Here is a 19,903-nt window from a genome sequence, read left to right on the forward strand (position 1 = left end):
GGCTGTGCATTTATGCATTATTGATGTTAATATAGAACTTTATTGCATTGTTAATGCTGTAATGGAGTTTCAATGCAACATTATTGCAAATGTATAGCCAATATAGTGCAATCGCTTAATGCTTATGGTTACTTGGGTGGGTTTCAAAATAGCTTCAGGCATCGATTTCCGTCATTTACTCATCAACCCCATTCCGAAAATACTCATATTTTTGAGGTTATAGAGAATTTTTATAAACCGGAAGTCGCCATCTTGGCTTTCAAAATAGTTTCATACATCGATTTCCGTTATGTACTCGTTAAACCCATTTCAAAAATACTAACATTGTTGAGGTTATAGAGAATTCATCTAAACCGGATGTCGCCATCTTGGATTTCAAGCAGACTTCAGATATCGATTTACGTTATGTACTCGTCAATCTTATTTCGAAAATGCCCGATTTGTTTAGGTTAAACAGACCAGAATTCGCCATCGTGTATTTCAAAATAGCTTCAGACATCGATTTCCGTCATCTACTAGTCAACCCCATTCCAAAAATACTTATATTGTTGAGGTTATAGAGACTTTATGTAAACCGGAATTGAAGTGATCCAGCTGTTTTCAAAATCTTTAAAGTTGTTTCAGAATGTTCAGGAAAAGTAGTTGAAAGCTTTGAAATTTAAAACCAATAACAAGACTAAGAAACATTCGAGCGAAGAGTTGTTCTATGTTTCTTAAGGCGAACATGACTAAATAGAAGACAGTAAGAGGTAACGTAAAAATCCAACAAATATGTCATCCCTTGTTATTCCATCCTAATTTTATCGTTCTGAAATTTTCGCAGTGCATTCAAATTTACTTTCTTTGATGATGATGATGACGATGATGAGATGTTGATGTTGATGATGCTGATGATGATGAATAGCTTCTTATATTAAAAAGAGTGGTATTTTGCGAAAAAAATATAGAAAATATTCTCCATAAGTCGTTCCAAGGCACCAAAATTTCTTTTTGGTCCTAGGCTAAAAATGACGGAAGGTAGACGTCCGGCCGTGTACCCTTTCCAAAAAAACGTGTCGGCGGGAAAATACTGCACAGCTGCCATCTTGTGATGAAATTACATGAAAACATTACATTTTGTACATCACCAATATCCCATTATACAGCATCTCATTTTCTTTTCATTTTGTCAAGAAAAAATTCCGAAATATGCCAATTTTCTCTCGATATACAGTGGTGTATCCCCTTAATCCACATAATGGTGCAATCATGCAATTGTTATTTATATAAAGTATGATTCCATAGCTGATTTTGTTCAAAAGAATTGTGAATGTGTTTATTACAACTATAATAACACTTGGTATCTATATACAAATGCTAGACTGTCACGAATGTGATGAGCAACGTGTTGACGCTGGAAACACTTGAAACATATAAATAAAAGATTGAATTTGTTTAATTCGCAGTTCACTATTGTCTTCATGCTATCTTGTTTTAGTATGTGTGGGTGATGGTGTGAGGAGAGTATGTGGCGGAAAGAGGAAATGTGAAAGGGGAGGGGGCGTTTGATAGTAGCGTCTTTAAAAAGAATTTTCCATTTCTGCAAACGCTCCGTTTCTTCCGGAAGGCCATTAGCAAGCAAAAACGATCCATATCCGAATCATAAGAACAAATCCATCTTAATGAAACCTCTTCAAATATATTTCATAATATGTTCCATAGTATCCTAGGACTATGCATATGAACTAACTAGTTTTAGCAGTGCTCCTGATCTTGCGGAAGTTCATGACGAAGCCAATAAGATCCATGCCCCGTTTTTCCCGTGCAAAACGTCAATCGCTTTGGAGCTCTTGTGAATATGGTCCCATTTAGCCGCATTTTATTTGGATTTCTTGATTCATTGTTGACTGGCGATGGAGAAAATTTGAACATCGCAAAAACAACTGCTTCCTTAAGGCACCAGTTACCAAATATCAACATAAAGTTGCATAAAGGAAACAAGACAATATACTACATACACATTGACATATCTACGAACCTACATCACATATTGTAATCAGCCCTTACCATCATCATCAAATATTTTTGAAGCGAAACCAAACTTTTGTTAACTCGCTCTTCAGTTTAACTTTTCCCACCCCTTCGAGGTATTTCACGAAGTTTGATAAAAAACTTCTACCAACAGACCAAAATTGTTCCATTCATTGTGGAAGGAATATTCGGGATTTTATCTGTACTATTACTTGCCTTCGGCCAATCGGCAGCCGCTTGCCATTCAAGCAGAAATGTTTACTCTTCCTCTTCCGAAAGATGACAGTTAGTAGTTGGGCTCGGTTTAAGAAAATCGATATCGAATTCAGCCTTACAGCAGATAAGCTCGTCGCTCCCTTCGGTCGGAAGTACTGAAGTAGAATTTTATTGGTTTTATATTTTTGGCCACTAGCCAACACAATAAAGCAAAATGAAAGACAGGGTTTCCGGCAATCGCTGATTGCTATCGGAACAGAAGTCCTTCCATTCTGTGCCCACCACTAATATTCAAAATTGAGGGAAGCCTTTTTTGCTGGTTTGGATGTACGAGAAGGAGGAGAAAATTGCGGCAACTTTTGGCTTAGGAAATTATAATTTAAACGAGAACATCTCATGTATGAGATTCAGTTAAAATTCTATGGAAAATTGGATTATTGAACTATGTGATAGATGTGATACTTTTAGACTCGGTTAAATGAACTGGATGATTTCATTTGATTCCCGAGAATTCGGTTTTCCGAAGGAATGTTCAAGTACTGATGTGCGATTTATTAATCTCAGTGGAATACTAGCAATATGGGTATCAAATCTCTTGAAATTGCCTCAGCAGACTGTATCCCACAGTTTTGCAACCATTCGATAAATTGACCACGGAACAAATCAATGGCAACCAATCTGGCCAAAACGAGACGTTGACCCAGTAAGGCTTCCACAATGGTCCGAGTTCAGATTTTAGGATGACAAAAATATTTGTAACTAAACTGCTGGTTCTAGAGCTTTTGCGTCTTCGGAACAAATAATCTATGTTAATTAAGGCCTCTTTTGAGATATGTGGCATTGGGGTGATCCCAATTGTTTGTATGACCTGATTTTTTTCTAAATGCGACGGGAAGAAGTAATAAAGTGTCCATCCAATTATTTTATACAAGATTTTTTGAACAACTTTTTTGATATATCACATTTGTAACTTTGTTGGTTTTAATTTCACAGCTATTTGAATGTTTCATTGTAACTTTTCAACTAATTTATTCACGAAACTTTTATACCTTATCGACACGAAAATTTTCCACAAATACAGATATGAAATAGATCAAACAGTTTAAAAGTTATGAGCATTTTTAATGAGATAACCTTAGAAAAAACTTTACTTTTTCAAATGTTGATATCTTAAGTTGTAGATGTGGAGTGTAAAATTGATCTAATACTGTTTGTGGCGTTGGAAGTAAAACAATCAGTTTCAGGGCAGCACCGACTAAGAGCTAAATCAATTCGTTATATTTCGTTTGTATACGCCCAAGTCGCAGTTGTTTGTTGCTTCATAGCTTAGCCGATGAATCGTTTCCCTAAATTTGCCATCTCCTAATGCTTTTTGTGGGAATAATACAATCTGAGTATTCATATAAACGGCTTATCTGGAACTAATAACTTTATAGGGGGCAATTCGGACCTACCAAGGGTTTATGAGCTATAGAACTGAAACGTGTCAACCGAATCACAAATAAATATTTTTTCCTAAAAGCCTGATCAATTGCGCACATTTTTTTCTTAGGAAACTTTTTCCGATCTTTTACCTATTGTGTATGAACCGTTCTGCGCAAAAGTGCATGAGAGGCCCGAATTACCCCAACCCTGTTCCAATTCGGACCACCCATTTCTTTTCGATTTCTTGCAATAGAAATTAATTCGTATTTTGGCCTTAGTAATAGTTGATAGTCTCGCCCAAAACAGGATATAAATAAAATATATTATCCGGCAGATCCAAAATCACGATAATGCACTTGATTTAATTGATTGTTGTTGCCAACAAAAATCTTGTTTTTCGGCTTACACATTTTTCAAAAAAAGCGCTCCGCAGCAACATTCGCTCTTAGCGCACGCACGCAAAAAATGAGAACCGCAATATTTTGTGATACAGAACAGAGCTACATGACAGCCATGAAAATGATATGCACGTTTTTCATAATATTACCATATCTGAGAAACAGCTGGGGGTCCGAATTGGCCAGCGGTCCGAATTGGGTTACTTCCCTCTAACAAATCACATTACATTAAGCTTATCGACTTGCCACTTCTACAATTCGGGGTCATACATATGTGGATCCAGCTCAGTGTGTATATGAAGCATATCAGAATTTTTCATTCCACCTAAAACGTCGTACCAGAGAACACATCATCTTAGGAACAACCAATGTTTACCTATATCGAGCCTGGTGTTGTGTCGCATAATACCAATGAACGATTTTACTAACCTGGAACCCGGAGCGTTCCTACAATAGAGATGCCACTCAAAGACATATTACCGTCAGGGCAGGAAATATTCGAACCGAACCTATGTTCGAATACTTTCAAAGCGCGAAGCTTTGCGTTACTGGTTCGTATTCACAAGCTTCGCATCACAATCGCTTACCATCGTAATTGCGGACATTTGGGCGATACTTTTGCATGCTCTTCGGCGAGGACAAAGGAAGCTTCTTGTTCATTTCATTGATGTTCGGAAAGATATGTAAAAGCTTTTGCGTAGTTTTCGACGAACACGAGCTAAGCTCTTGGTTCGTGTGATCGATATTTTTGAAACAGTTACACGGAGCTTCGAAGCGATGTTCGCGAACACAAAAGAAAGATTACCTCGAAGTATTTCAGAATCGCGAACACCGAAGGATTATATCAATTTAGCATCGCGAGGGCCATCGCTAACATGTTCGCCGGACGATATTAGTTTTCTTTATTCAAATACCTACCTACTAGTTATGCAAAAAAAGTATATTCTAGACAGAGGCCTTGTATTAAGGGTGGAATACACAGAAAAAAATATTTTGTAATTTTAAGTTTATTGTCATGCACATATTTGGAGCATGAATATAAATGTAAAATTAAGTTCCACTAAAAATCCACCCGACTTGTCGTGCTTTATTCAACGAATTTTATTATAATTCTACACGTGGATTGAAAATTACAGTTTCTTCAAACGGAAAACCAATGCACTTCAATGTATTTTTCACACGCTTATTGCTGTAAAATGAATGACATGTAATATTACACGAATGAAAGTGTAACATTGAATGCTTTCAGATGCTCCAATTGAGTGCATTGATTTTTACGTAATTTTCAATCATAGTTTTGATTCAATCTTTGTATGTTTACATTCGTATTGATTTACATGTCGTTTAAATTTCATTATTTTTTTGTGTGTAGGTGAAAAATAATTGTGACAATGTGTAACTTATGGATGCTGGGGTTAACTGAAAAGTGACGTAACAAGTTTATTTAAGATACCCTACTGATATATTACCAGTAGGGATAAAATCAAGATTTCGTGACAGGGCGGGGATAAATTTTCAAATGAAATAAATTAGGGCTAGAAAATGAAGTTAAACACAATGTATACAACGTATTGAGTGGCTCGCTTATCTTAGTCATGTTCCTATGTCAGTTTCTTGAGGATCCAGTTATGTCAGTTTCTTGAGGATAAAGATATCGATATCCATTCAAAGGAAAAAATCGATTATCAGTTAAATAAATAACGTCATGATGTGTATGATGAATCCTAGAAATAAATAGGGAATGTCAATAAACTCGACCATTCCCGATTCATATATGGCGGTTCTGGTCGTTTTGTAAATCTTGTTTTCGACTAACAGTAAAACCATTTTGATTCAGAAGTATGTTTTAGAAGGGCGCATGTTTTTTCGTGCACTTATTTAAAAAAACGCTTTGAATCCATCTACCAGTGTGATGAGACATTTTTATAACTGTTTTCGAATATTATATCGGTTGAGAACTTTTAGAACGTGATATTTCGAGAAATTTTGAAAGTGAAATTAAATCAGTTGTAAAGTTATAGAAAATAGCCTTTTAAAATGAACGGACAATCGAATTATTACTAATACTTTATGAATACATTATCTAAGTTCTTCATTCAATGCAATATGTATGCAAAAAGTTAAAAACTGGATTTCCCTTGAGAACTGGGCCAAAAAATCGAAAAAAATGTGTTGGAGATCCGAGAACTAGAACAGAAATTGTAACCCTTGGACCTCTGAAGTGCATGCGTACAAAATGCTATAGTCTAATGTTTGTTTTCATTCATTTCATTTAATAATTTTCAGTTGAGCAATTCTGTCGTAAACTGCATTGTGGAGCGAGGGTCATAACTTCCTAAATTTAAGTGTTCCTATTAATTTAGTACACTCTCTTTAACATAAACTACTCTAACGAATGAACGAATGGGAGTAGGTTCGATAAATTTTGAAAGAAGCCGTTAAATCAACCACTTAAGGGATTACACCACCGCAAAATTAAAAAAAAAAATCGAAATTGATCTTGATTGATTTTATTATTCCATATCAACATTTGAATAGGGCTAATAAGATTTGTGAACAAACTTTTGTTTTGCTGATTTCTCTTAATTTGTTATCATTTCAACACAGAAAACATTTGAAATCGATTCTACCAAGGACAAAGATGTTGATTCATGTGTATTTTTCATAAAATTCAACTCTGTAGCGGAAAAATGAGCGAAATAAGTTTGTTTACAAAAGTCTCATTAGCCCTTTTGAAGAATTACTATTGTATTGATCTTAAATATGGGTCTTCAAAATAATATATCAAAATATGGAATGCGACAAAAAGCGAATAATAATGGAAAGACAGTATTCGAAAAAGTTCGAGTTTAGAACGACTTTCATTCTACTTGGAGTTATTTATTTCGCTTCTCATTTTCCGAGATTTCCCTTACATAAAGCATTTCGGCTATAACTGATTAAAAAAAAAAAAATACGGGGGGCCCTAATGATTTCTTTCTTTTATTTTTTATTAGTAAAAGTCAAATAAGGGAAGATTACATCATGGAGAAGATAAACCAAATTTTGTCCTTTTCAGAATTGTTTTTGGATTTCCAACAAAAAAAAAATCACTAGAACATTGTTTGTAGGTTCTTTGCGTTTCTCCATCAGTAATTAGTTAACAAATACAATACAAACAAGTTGGAATATCCTTCTCATTATTTATCACAAAACACATGTACAGGAGTCAGGAAATAAATTTCATAGAAGTGGAACATGTAATAAGTTTGACACTTCATTTATTAAGTGAACAGATTCTGTCGAAAATGTTTGAAAATAAATATTTTGTCTCTTGTGATTAGGTAATCAACCAATAAACTTTCAATAAAACAATATTATAAAAATCATTTGGAAGCTTTCCTCTTGGTTTGGTACAGATGCCAAGAAATTATAATTCAATTAATGACAATAATAATGGATTCAAGTATGTAGGTATTTGTTAATAAATTCATTTGGTAAAATTAAAAATAACGTTTAACACCCAAATCATCGCATATTATTGAGTGAATATGACTAGCCGATTTAGGAATGTTGCGCAAGAACGTTAGAAACCGCAACAAGTTGAAAACAAAGGCCAACGGACTACGCCTAACTACCCCTCAGTGGATGCATTGCGATTTTTTTAGAAATTTGGGCGAAGCGAATTGATCAAAACTTTTGTACATTATAATGTATCATTTCATCCAAAAGAGTCATTTCACCAAAAAACATTTTTTCACGCTGAAACCCTTACCCCCTTAAACATACTTTATACATCTTCACCTTGGCAGGGAAAATATATTCCGATTGAAGAAGAAAAGACGAGTTTGCAATCAAAGCAGCTAGTAAACATAATTGTATTCCGAAAAAAAAGAATTTGAATTTCACTACCACTACGCTCATTCAAACTCGTGGCTCATAAATTGGTAAGGTATGCGGCGCACCTAATCGGTAAATCCTAAATTATAATCTTAAAATAATCCATTTTATTTATACTCAAAATAAGATTTACAGTTTATGATTTTAAGACAGATAGTCACGTAGCGAACATGTTCGCGGTGGCTTCATGATGCTGATGCTTGAAGCGATATAAAACTTCGATGTTCGCGATTCTCAAATAAACGAGGCATTCGCTTTATATGTGTTCACCGAATATCGCTTCGAAACTCTGTGGAAATGTTCCAAAAACGCAAAAACCACGAGCCAAGAGCTTACCTCGTGTTCGACGATGTGTGCTTCTAAGGTTAATGTGAACTTTTTCGAACATTGTAAAGAGCGAACTAGATGCGAAGCTCGCTTCGTCCGAGCAGAGATAAGTTTTACCCCTAAATGTTCGCAGCGATTGTGTCAAACTCATCGATTGCATGTGGTATGCTTGAGAAGGTGCTTCGTGAAGCTTCGAACAGCAATCAATTCATTTTTCGAAATTTTCCTGCCCTGATTACCGTGAAGCATCCTATTTTAAATATTTTTCTCGACGCAAAAGTTTTCATACTACAAAAGGTTCAGCTTGAAGGAGAAGACCTCTTCTATTTGTGCCAGCGCGCCTGTCGTAGGGCAACTGCTACCGTTTCACCTTCCACCGAGAAGGCGTCAGTGCTGCAGGTGCTATCCATTTTGTTAGCAATGATTGACAGTACAAAGATTCAACTTTTACCGACCGTTCATCCGGCTGTGTCCCATGCATGTCAAAGAGTTTCCTGCATTGCCAACGGCAGCTTCGTATACTACTCTGCTGCTAAGAGAGTAGAACATACTATTGTTTGTGTAGCCCGGCGTAAATATCTGTGGCAAGCAAAGTCCATGACGATACATATATATTGGGGATGTAGTGAACTCTTGCTTCACGGTTCAACGTTCTACCCGTTGTAGGAGTAGGGCGCACTACTGAAAAGGATATATGAAACAAAAAAAACGAAATCCGATTTACTAGAAAGACTCTGGAATCCGAATGGGGAAGGCACATAAAATCCCATTTGTCACTACGTAGTTTTTTCCTGTAACTACGATTGGAAAGATGCTGCTCCGCTATTACGAACAGTGCAAAGCGAAGCAGAAGCAATTCGGAATTGATATTTTTCACAGGTTCTCGGCATGTGTTGTCCTCGCTAACAGATTTGTGCTAAACTTTTTCAATCAAACTGAACGCTTGCAGGTTTAAATGGTTTTCGATAAATTAGGTGAAATCGTATTTTCCAACCATTATTTGTTTGAAAAATGAAAAAGACAACAAACACCGATAGAGTGAAGAGAAAGTGTAATTGTGTTCCCGATCAAAAAAGTGTAAAAACATACGAAAATCTTTTTCCAAGTACTGATATAGGAATTGCGTTTGCATTGGTTGTCCGAAGGTCAGCTATTTTAGTCCATCTGCACTCTAATTTCCCAGGGGATATTTGTAATTCATCTCCAGAGCCTGAGTGTACAATTATGCCTCACTTGTGTCATTGAAACAAATAATTATACGTACCAACAGCAGTAAATAAATGTTTCCTTGTGCACAGCAGTAACATAGGGATCGGTCGAGCATTAGTCCTGAAAAAGAGGATAGGAAAAGTAAATTAGATTCTGTTGCATATCTACGCTACGGTTCCGTAACGCACAAGAGACCGGCTGGACGTGACTTTCGTGGATTGAGTCGGATTTGATATTCAAGCGGATTATCCCTTAGGCTTTGTCGTCTTTGTGTCTCTACTGCTGTACACAACAGTATAATGACGGAAACATCTCTAAAGGGGACTAAGTTAAGGAGGCTTGCAACACTTGTGCTATTGGTAAGACAGGATTAGATCGTTGGATCTTGGAGACATTCGAGTAAATTGCATTTAGTCTGGTGATAGTTTTAATGGACATTCTATTTTCGTCTCTTCAGTTATTTTCAACTAAAGTACGATGACACAAACATAAAATTTTTCACTAAGTGTAATATTTTATAAACTTATTCGAATCTAAAAAGCTCACAGCCAACGTCCTTTTGCATTTGTTTAACGGAATTCCGAAAATCTCTGTGTTTTATTGTGCGAATTTGCGTAAAGTACGGTTGTTCAAAAGAGTGCAGGAGAAGCTCGCCTTAAAGTATGAGTCATTTCGCGCGAAGTGACCGAAAGAAAGTACCAACATGAAATCGATCCTCGCGATTTTGAGTCAATTTATGAGAAAATGCTCAACTAGGACTATTATTTATTTCGTACTCAACAAGTCCACTAAAAATTCATATGAACTTTAGTTTTCATAAATAAACTTCAAACGCAGTTCATTGAAAAAGATTACAGAATGTACTAATAGTACTTTAATTTTGGGATTGATTTTTAAGACAATAAAATTCCAAGAACCATCAGTAAAATGATATGAAAACTGCAAACTACAACACAAAAATCCACTACTAAAAAGCGAAAAATATTTAACTATCTAGAACTCTAAAAATATCAAATTTCAAAAATGTTAATATGGCACATTCTTTCGTGACGTTTACAATGATTTGACGAATCTTCATTCGACAAATATGTTATAACTTTATCAACGCGTCAGAAATTAGAACTTTCAACGTATTTCAATAATAGTCAAATCAGTTCTCTACTTCCCGAATCTGTAAAAAGTTTTGATGCAGGTGTTCACCTGCATCAAAACTTTTTACAGATTCGGGAAGTAGAGAACTGATTTGACTATTATTGAAATACGTTGAAAGTTCTAATTTCTGACGCGTTGTAACGTCACGTTACATTATCGTTCATAAATCAATCCTCTTCCAGTATATTCAGTTAATGTTGATTGAATCTTTCGTGAAATTTTGTCTACTTTCTGAATCTGTAAATAGTTTTGATGTAGGCGTTCATTTGATAAAGTTATAACATGCCGGTCAAATGAAGATTCGTCAAATCGTTGTAACGTCACGAAAGAATGTGTCATATGTAAATATCTTAAAATCTAAAGATCGCACAATCTAGAGTTCTATATATCCAAAGGTAAAGTAACCTAAAAATCCAAAGCTCCAAATATCCACAGATTCAAAGATACAAGGATACAAAGATTCAAAGATGCACATCCAATGTGCAAGCGGCGAAAAATAATCCTACCAATATAATTCAGCGAATAGTAGGTATACTTACAGTCGGGTCTCCTACTACGCGGATTCCTATAACGCGGCTTCCTACTGCTCGGATTCCTACTGCGCGGTATGTAGGATACCCATAGCTTATGGGATTTCGACTAATTGGGGCTGTGGACGATTATTTTGTCCGTGTCAACATGTAGCGCCATACTTTCTTTGGCAAAGTTGTTGTACTTAGGGTTTGCAGTACCGACCCTTTTTGGCGAGAACCGGTACTACGGTACTTAAGCCCTCAGTACCGGTAGTACCGGTAAAGTACCGGTACTCGAATATTTTGTGCTGATCAAAAAACATGTTTATTGCTTTTAATTGCTTCGGAATGGCAAGACTTATTTCACAGAAGATATTTTTCATATAGGGCACCTTCTTTTATTTCGAAATCTAGGCCACTTTTAAATCAATAACTTCTAAGTGGTGCGACTTTCGTTGATTTGAACAGATGGTAAATGTATGAAACCCTTTTAAAAACAGTAAATCAAAGCGAGAATGGCAGTAAATCCGAGCAGGTTAATCGCATTTCCTCTCTTGCTTTTCTGAAAATTGGTTCCGACCTTTATGTCGTTTGCCTACTATTCTCTAATGCATATCAAGGCTCCTTGCTTTCCTGTAAACTATGGAGTTTTGCTGAATTTTCCTATCACCAATAATAGAAAATCGCCCCATTTGAAGCAGATCACCAAGTCTAAAACTGTTAGCTACTAAATCGCTGTTCGTTCTTTTATAGATAAAGGTTTAAGAGCAAACCAAATACAGACATGACTTAGACCATAGTCTTATTACGCGCCACCCAGTTAGTAATGGAAACCAATCAGAATGTCGCTAATAAAACTTTAACTTCTAGAATTATTATAATGATGGACCCACCTCATTTCCACACAAATGTGTTATCTCAACGATTTATCTAGAAGGCAATTTAATATAATTAAACGTTATCTTGCAGACCGATATTTTGAAATAGATCCCCCTGCAGAGTTAACATATTTGTCATAAAAATTGTATAGTACCGAAAATACCGGTACTGGCCTTTAATCAGTACCGGTATTACGGTACCAAAAATGGGTCGGTATTCCCGGGATTTTCGGTACCGGTATTACCGGTACCACAACCCTAGTTGTACTCACTTGGACCTACAACTTAAGACAATCTTCCGAGTTCTGTTTAGCAGACTGCGATCATTCTAGTAGGACCTTCAACATCAGATCAGATATTTACCCTGAGACAAATTCTGTACAAATTTCTGAAATACAACTTGTGGAGTTATCTGTTTGTGGACTGCAAGACGTACGACTCAATGAAATGAATCGAACTGTGGCACGTTATAATTGAACTTGACTTCCCCACGAAAGAGGCTAAGAAAATTCATATGACACCAGAGAACTTTTCATTTCATAATTCAAAATTTAGTGGAAATGACTTAGGCCAAAATAGGAATTCATTTCTGTTGCAAAAAATGGATAAGAAATGGGTGGTCGGAATTGGAACAGAATTGGGATTATTCGGATCTTTCATGGACTTTTGCGCAGAACTGTTTTTACACAATACGGTAAAAGACTGGAATAAGTCGCATTAGAAAAAAAAACCTGTTTTAATCCACCTAACGGTGCAATTGTGCCTTTCTCATTTCTTCAAACTATGACTCCATGACCATTATGTTCAATAAAATTGAGCGACCGAAAATAAAAGTCGCAAGGACAGAATAAATTTCTTAAAACCCGATTCAAATATATTAGAATACTAGCTGACCCGACAGGCGTTGTCCTGCCTGTAATTATTCACTGAAAAATACAACAAAAGCAAAATTAGCAATTGTTGTGGATCAAATTTCTATTAATTTCAATTCCAGTGAGGTGATTCCAATTGTGAACCCTATGTTCCTTTTCAATGACTTATTTTCATTTTCAAAGTCGGAATTTGAATCCGTTTGAATCATGAGAAATCGTGGAAACAAAGCATCGCTGCATTCATACTCTCCTTTGTGACTAGTGCCTTCATACACGTTACTTATCAACTCTCTCGCAGCTCTTCCTTTTAAATGCATTAAAGCAAAGTTTGTCATAAAATAAAACTTTTTAACAAAAAAGCACCATCGCGGAAAAACTGGGCCCAATAGCACACCAATGACATTTTATTGCGTAACTACATATAATGACAAACTGTGCAAAAAATCCTAAACTAAAAATGTCCCAATTTCACAAATAGGTAGATTAAGAAAATGTTAATATTTTGTGATCCTGCTAAAGAACCTTCCACAGACAATAATGCAAAATCAAAGAAATCCGTCATCTCGTTTTTGAGTTATGCGATGACACACGGAAACCATTTCATTTTTATATATAGAGATAAAAACCGGATATAAACTTCAAGCATAAAAATCGGACTGGAACATTACTTTGTAAGAGTCGGATAAAAAAATCTCCAGAAAAAAAACCGGAAAAAATCCGATTCTTACAAAGTAGTTTTTGATAGCCGACATTTAATTTTGAACATCAAGATATACGGATGCTTCTACGAACGATGTATTTATTTTTAAACGATTTTTATACTGGAGGTTCATCCTTGCCGAGTTTTACGGGTGAGAACTTTTTAAGCGATTCTTATGCTGTAGAATTTCTTTCCGATGTTTATGCTCGAAGTTTATTTCCGATTTTTATATTCTGATACGTTTGAAACTGGTTTTGCGAAGCATGTTCTATCCTTGCGACTTTTATTTTCGGGCGCTCAATTGTGGAAATGTCTATTACATTCTTAATACACTTTGCACCTACACACGCTCGTCAGCTACGGACCTGATGAGCTACGTGTGGGGGTCCTTCTTACTTCCCTAGCTACACTGATAATATAAATTCGTAAATATAATGAAATCGATCATACAATACACGAATTCATTCGTCGTTTTCTGCAACGAAGTATTTTCGTGCATTCTAAATAGTAGGTTTCGTTCATTTCATGAACAAGAATGACCGCTTGGTGAAGGAAATATTTCGTAAGTTTTACAAGTTTAATGTATACTGCACGAATGATAACGACATTATTTTTCGTGAATGAAACTAAATGTTTTGTTTATTTTAATAAACGTGTGTGTATATTACGAACGATTTCGTGGGTCGCACGAATTAATTTCGTTTATCTTAGAAAAGTGTTCGAATTTATTATCCTCTTATTGTTTTCAGTCGATCTTTTGGGATCGATGTTTGACAACATGGATTTTTTTATTTAAAAAAATCGATGTGGCCAAATCGATTTTATTGTGGTACGAAGAAATGGCCGCTTGATGAACGAAAGTTTTCGTAAATTTTACTTATTTTGTTTACATTTCACGAATGTAATCGTTGATAACGACATTATTTTTCGTGAACGAAACAAAATATTTCGTATATTTTAATAAACGTTTATGTATATTACAAACGATTTTGTTTGTCGCAATCGATGTTTTAGGATCAATGTTTGACACCACCGATTTTTTTATTAATTAAAAAGATCGGTCTGGCAAATTTGATTCTATTTCAACCTGCTCATCATTATCGAGTACTAGAAAGATTGTGGTGTGAAGAAATGGACGCTTGATGAACAAAAGTTTTAGTAACTTTTACTTATCTAGTGTACATGGCACGAATAATGTTATCATTGATAACGACATTATTTTTCGTGAATGAAATGAAATCATTCGTTTATTTCAATAAATGTTTGCGTATATTGCGAACGACTTCGTTGGTCGCACGAATTCATTTCGTTCATCTTAGAAAAGTTTTCGTATTTATTATCTTCTTATTTTTTCATTCGATCTTTTGGGATTGATGTTTGACAACACCGATTTTTTTAGTTAAAAAACAGATCTGGCAAAATCGATTTTATTGTGATATGAAGAAATGGTCGCTTGATGAACGAAAGTTTTCGTGAATTTTACTTATTTAGTGTACATTGCACGAATGTTGTCGTTGAAAACGACATTAATTTTCGTGAATGAACCGAAACGTTTTGTTTATTTTAATAAACGTCTATGTATGTTACGAACAATCCCGTTGGTCGCACGAATTAATTTCGTTCATCCAAGAGAAGTATTTAATAGCATATTCTTTTGACATTGCTCCGGCAGTGAAAAACTCAAAATTATTCATGCAAAACCATCGAGCAGTTTGCGATGGCTCAACTGAATCCGTACTGCTCCAGATTCTGGATCAACTAGAAGCGGAAGAGTTTTAGAAAATCTTCCTGAAACCGGCGGACACGGATACGCCTACTAAATAGTCAGACCGAGACCGTCGTGATCATCAACAATTATATGACGTATAGCAACAATACCTCCATATTGAAGCTCTGTTGACGTTGACGGTTCGACGAATGGTGCTCGTAAATATTATAAAGATAATTAGCCGAACGAAGCTGTTTCGTAATAAGCCAACGAAAGTCGTTTCGTGGTTTTCACGAAAAATTCTATCAGTGTACGCTCCTGTAAAATCCATAAATCCTATGTCAGTCGAAAGAAAATCAGGTTGACGATTTTCAGAGTGATTGCATAACCTTTGAATATAAGAAAGGCAAAGGCAAAAATTTGAGAGAATACAAAAAAGTCAATCTTTGTCAATTTTTTTCGAGATTTCTTCACATTTCGACGTTTTATGCGTTTTAAAGACATTTGGTATCAAAAATATAAATTCGATTTTTAAATTTTCCTATTCAGTTCCACTTCTATGAACTCATGAACCGTCGTAGGTGCACACCAAAAAATATGAATTTTTTCGCTGACGTAATTGCATGCATAACAGAATTTAACCAACCGTAATTTACGAAATGACGAAATATAACCGTGCTGTGACCGCATGCCACAACCCGCAAAACCGGAACCATCAGTCGGATCAGAATTAAATTTAATAGCAGTTTACTACCCTTGATCGCATAGTTGTCCCGTTTTCTATGGGATTTCCCATATTTATGGGACTGATATGCGATCATGGGCAGTTTACGGGGTAGTAAAAGCTTTCATATAAGTTTGGTCCAAACGGTCCAGCCATCTCCGAGAAACCGATTTAATTGTTATTCTAAGTTTGGATACTTCCGCCCGGGCAGCCGGATCCGGCGATGGTGGTTAATGTGGCAAAAGAGACTTTAAATGAATGTTTGTGACCTAGAACTATTAATCCAAGCAGTTGGGGTCGCATTTTTGAAAAATATTAACCTTTATACATTCATCGCAGTATCCGTTGAAATCGGGATTTTCTGCGTGATCGAACTCTTCATCCTGGCATTCCGGAACTAGAAGTCAAACCCACACAAAATTTAATAGCAGCCGATGAAAACGTTGTACTTTTAATTTAAGACTAAGTTTGTGATAATCGGTTCAGAAAATGCCGAGAAACTGATGTGGATAAATTATAACAAGATTTTCTATGTAACCGTATTCTTCAACTCTTATCTCCGGAACCAAATGTCGGATCAAATTAAAATTCAATTGCAGCCGATGGGAACGTTGCACCTTTCATTTGCCTATGTTTCTGAAAATCGGTTAACCCCTCTCTAAGAAACCGATGTGAACATTTTGTTGACATGTCTGCACATACACACACATACATACACACAAACATACACACATACATACACACAGATATTTTTCGATCTCGACGAACTGAGTCGAATAGTGTATGACACTCGGCCCTCCGGGCCTCGGTTAGAAAGTCGATTCTTGGAGCAATTGTATAACCCTTCTATATGAGAAAGGCAAAAATGTGCCCAATTGACCAGGTTTCAGGGAAAAATATTTATTTGTGAATCGGTTGGCACGTTCCAGTTCTATAACTCATAAACCCTTGCTAGGTCCGAATGGGCCCAAATCCCTCTACGTTCAAAAATAGCCCCACTCTTAATTAATTTAACTCATTCATGTTGAACTCTATTACTAGTTTTAAGAGAGTTGTAGAATTGTTACCTTTAGTTTAACGTGAATCTTTGTTTCACTTTGTATTCCTCTAGTTTTAGGATCTCTAAAATGTAAAACAAAACATGGCACCGTTTACCTAACGCAAATGTGCCTTGTCAAATAAAAGAACTGAATAAAAAAGGACACCCAAAGTGTCAAAAATAAATAAATGTGCAAGTTACTAATGCAAAAATAGGGCAATGTGCCTATTAATGCAGTAAAGCATATTTTGACTCTATTTCACACCACCTGGTTTCGAGCCAAGCATATAAGATAATGACAATATCTATTTGAATAAAAAGCTGTGTAAGAAAATTTCAAATTATATTATTTATTAGTTATGTACGTATTTATTCTTAACTACCGGCTAAATCCACCTTTTGGTTAAAATAAAATTAGAGCCTTCAAATATCTGCTAATTCTCCCCATATGCATAATGAAGCGGAACGGCGCTTAGCAACACTACGAATACGAGCGGTCAATTACCGCCAGATATCTCGTTATTCTGCCGCAAATATATTAAACATTGCCCCGATACATAGGTTTATTCTGGTTGGAGAATTCTTTTATGTTTAATTAACTATAGAAGTACTCGTTAAACGCTAGGATAGGCCAAGTATAATACGTGTTTCAAAAATTCAAAAGGGACGATCCATAAATGACACAGCATTTTTTGAGTGATTTTTAACACCCTCCTTCCCCATCGTAGCATTTCCTCACAAACCTCTAAATACCCCCTGGTAATTACGTAGTTTGACGGTAACTCTCCTCCCCACTTGTCCCCGTAAAAAAACGATATTAGATCAAACGGGGAAGATTGTCGTGAATATGGGTTGACATCGGGTCAACCCCTATTCCTTTTTAAAAAAGTTACGTAGCATGACATGACCCCCTACCCCCTGTCGTCAAACATCACCACATAATACAAAACTCCCCCTTCCCCCATATAATGCTACGTCATTTATGGATGGTCCCAAAACGGTTTCATTTTTCGCCATATTAGCTTTAGATACACTACCACAATCAAAACAAGCGTTCCACATCAAGCACACAGTAAAGACTCAGCAGCGTTGCCAAACTAATACAACTTGCAAATATACCTATTGTATTGCAATTGTAGGTATATGTAATCAATTTTTTAACCCTTCGCGGCACAGTAGGACGTATACGTCCCACCTACTTCTTCTAAGTTTTTATTGGATTTCTAGTTAACGTTGACCTCTAAATACAAATTCTTTCTTTTCAACAACTCGTAGGAAATCGTTAATTATTTATTAGTTATAAACAATTAAAACAAGAAAATCTCGTTTTTTACAATAAATTCGGCTGTGTCTGAACTAAAAGTCCTAGATATCTAAAAAGTTTTCTGCAAGTACCTCAAACATTGAACAAAATAATAGATTTTTTGCAGAATTTATCGTAGGTCTGTTTTTTGAAAAAAAATATCAAAATATGCAAAAATGAAGTATTATGTTGGTCTATGAAAGATTCTGAGAGACAGGGATAACTTCTCAACTAGCATAAAAATAGATTATGTGGTTTTTTAGATAGCTGATTACGATTCTGATAACAATTTGAAAATTCAAAATGGCGGCTACACAATGGTAACCATTTTTTTCGAAATTTGCGAATTTTGTTACAATAAGCATAAAACTCGATTTACAAGAGTTTTTGGGGTCGCTGATTGCGATTCTGATGTCCGAATTCGAAAATTCAAAATGGCGCCTGCAAAATGGCAACATTTTTTTGCGAAATTGGCAAATAAAATTTGATTCACGGGGGTTTTTTGGGGTCACACAGTCGCCATATTGGATCCGCCATTTTGAATTTTACATTTTTGACGTCACAATCAGTATCAGCGACCCCGAAAACCTATATAAAGCTAAAAATAGCAGTATTTATAATGAAAAAAAAAATGTGTTGCAGAGGGTTAAAGTTATTTAAATGATTGCTGATTGCAGAGGTTTTTATTTTCATCTGCACAATTCGGTGTGTGACAATACAATTCTTGATGTGAAACTAATCATTACCAGTTGTTAGCCTTCACAGATTATTATTTCGATGAGGTGGAATTTGGCACACCAAAGTGAGACGGAAATTGAATTATTACGGTCACAGAATAAAACATTTGATTTCATTAATGCTAACAATTGTGACATTTCTGCAAAATAAATAGAATATGATTGTTTAAGAAACGGTGCAATGGTACTTTATTCTGAGATAGGTGATATAGGTTCACATAAAAGTTCGTCAAAAAGTAGTGCGATCCACTCCCTACTAGGACTATGATAGGCTCATTACCGATTGCAAAAATCATCAAAAATAATCGCTACAGCAATTCTCGACGCTATGCAACAGTATTTACACTTTCTCTTTCAGCAACTGTTTTCTTCACAGCCTTCAACAGAAAAAGCGCAACAAACAGATTTCGTCAAGTGGCAAACATACGAAAATGTGTAAATAACGATGCTACATATACAGGAAACTTTGAGTGCGCATGTTTGAGGAAGGGAGGGATTTCAATTTTTTCCAAGAACAACTTTTGACGGTCGAAAAACGATACCAAGAGAAGTTTTATAGAGCTTGTTGCTCCATACGTAGGAGTTTTCCCAGGAAGGAGCTGCTGAAGGTAAACAGGAACCCAACGAATGCGTAAATAAAAAGAATAATTCAAATAGCACTTTGGACAAAGGTTACTTGTTTGCCCATTTGAAAATTTCTCGTGTAATTCCCTGAACGTGGCCCCCGGTCGATTCAGAGAAGCTTTTGCATTACGAATTCTTTCTTTAGTGGTTACAATTTGTTTTTTTTTTTGATACTGAAAAGCATCCCCTG

The 19,903-nt window shown here is 35.7% G+C and overlaps 1 protein-coding gene across 4 annotated transcripts in view; it reads right to left on the reverse strand.

The window, feature by feature from the left end:
* LOC131689207 (potassium voltage-gated channel protein Shal) overlaps nt 1-19,903 on the reverse strand; it is a 642,177-nt gene that overhangs the window by 227,300 nt on the left and 394,974 nt on the right. For all 4 annotated transcript variants that reach the window (XM_058974140.1, XM_058974138.1, XM_058974137.1 and 1 more), the window contains exon 5: nt 9,520-9,584. The gene's annotated coding sequence lies outside the window, so the exon portion shown is untranslated. The remainder of the gene's footprint in view (nt 1-9,519; nt 9,585-19,903) is intronic.

The sequence above is a fragment of the Topomyia yanbarensis genome, chromosome 3 (genome assembly GCF_030247195.1).
Source record: "Topomyia yanbarensis strain Yona2022 chromosome 3, ASM3024719v1, whole genome shotgun sequence".
Lineage (NCBI taxonomy): Eukaryota > Metazoa > Arthropoda > Insecta > Diptera > Culicidae > Topomyia > Topomyia yanbarensis.